Below are 1,866 nucleotides of genomic sequence, written 5' to 3'. Positions count from 1 at the left end.
GCAACAGAGGAACTGAAATGTCTATGTCAGGGGCCGGGGAGATGGCTCAGTAGGATAAGTGCTTGACTGAAATGTCTATGTCATGTTCATTCATTTTAGCTTAAATTATCGGAGGTGGCCAAGGACTGCTATGTTGGATGGGGTAAGCTAGAAGGAGGCAGGCATAGCCACAAGTGCCCTATTTCATCTTCTGGTCAAGAGGTCAGCTAGAGACACCTGAAGGCTGTGTGTTGGGAAGCAGAACATCAGAAAGAGAAGTTAATTTACACTTGAGGATTAGGAAAGGCTTTGTGGAGGCTTCCTTGGAGAAGAGCACTAAAAGAGGGAAAGACTTCTATAGGTAAATCTCTCTTGGGAAAGGACTTCTAGGTTTATCGAGCATTGAACAAAGGTACAGAAACTTTCAAGTACAATATACACTAAAGGAACAAGTAAGAAAGAGGGAGGGGACAGGAACATCAGTTGCTTGAGGACAAAAGAATTGATATGAGACATAAAGCTCAGCAGGTAAGCTAAAGAGGGTTTGAATGGCAACTATACTTTAAAAGTCACCCTATGTTTCTGAGAAATGGAATAGTATAACCGATGTGAGCTTCAAATTTGCCATATCAGTGACTAAGACACAAATAACAGGAAATCTGAGCAGCCTGAGGAGGCAGGTGCCATCATCCAGAAAAGAGAAAATGCAGCCTTGAGTCAGGGGAGAAATAAGGGTAGAAGTGGGGGCTCAGGCATTCACATCCTCAATGTCATGCCTCGAATTTTCTACCCTGTCTTCCCATTCCTAGCACCCAACTAGGTTTCCGTCAATAAAGGAAGTTCAGGGAGAACTTCTGGCTACCCTGCACCAGCGGGACCTACCAGTCACAGCCCAGGCACAGACTGGGTGAGACCCTCTTCCACCCCATTGGGACTCCCCGCACCACTCTACAGCACATCCCCCACACCACCGGCCCAGTGGGAATTTCTCCCGTGTTCCAGGAACCCCCAGATCCAGTCCTATCCCAGCCCCAGTGAGTGTGTAGGAGAGATGCCTCTCCCCCCTACTCCATCTTCTCCCCTCCAGACTCAGCTCAGCCTGGCATAGAAGCCTGAGGTGAAACCCTGCAGCTGCAATCCCTGTAGAGAGAGCAGGGAATGAACCACCCAGCTAGTCCAGAAGCAGGACATTATGCCAGAGGGGCACAACAGGTTTACACCGCAGGGCATCAGCAGGAAGGACCTGAGCACAGCAGCCAGACCCAAGCCAGGCACAACTGGATAAATCCAAACTTTGTACATCTGCACCTGAAATTTAGTAGGTGCTGAAGTTATAAATGCACCAAAGATCTACAACAAAGGTCAGAAGACAGTGCTACACAAAATGACAATGAGAAGGAGCAAAATGCAATCTCAGAACCCAAGCCCACCCATAACAAGTGCAGAGGATACTAACACAGAACAAATTGGGAATCACACAGCTAAAATCAATAAATCAATGGCTTCTGAAATAAAGAAACAGCTCCAAAAAGGTATAAAGAAACTCAGACTGGAAATGAAAAAAGAAATCCCTGAATTAGTAACATCTGCAGTAAAGAATCATATGCAGAAACATATGGAGAAAACGTAATGCCAACCCAGAACAAGTGCAGAGGACACTAGCTCAGGTCAAATGTATGAATTAATAGCGTCGATACTAAAGAAGCAAAAGCAGAAAGTCATAGAGAAACTCAGAGTGGAATTCTTTTCTACTAACTCAGCTCAAATGTATGAATTCATAGCGTTGATAGTAAATAAGCAACAGCAGAAAGTTATACAGGAACTCAGAGTGAAATTTTCTGAAATAAGAAAAGAATTCTCAGAAGTCATAGCATCTGAAGTAAAGAA

This window comes from Octodon degus, unplaced genomic scaffold, assembly GCF_000260255.1.
Source record: "Octodon degus isolate 3935 unplaced genomic scaffold, OctDeg1.0 scaffold00071, whole genome shotgun sequence".
Classification (NCBI taxonomy): Eukaryota; Metazoa; Chordata; class Mammalia; order Rodentia; family Octodontidae; genus Octodon; species Octodon degus.
This window is presented reverse-complemented; position numbering follows the sequence as displayed.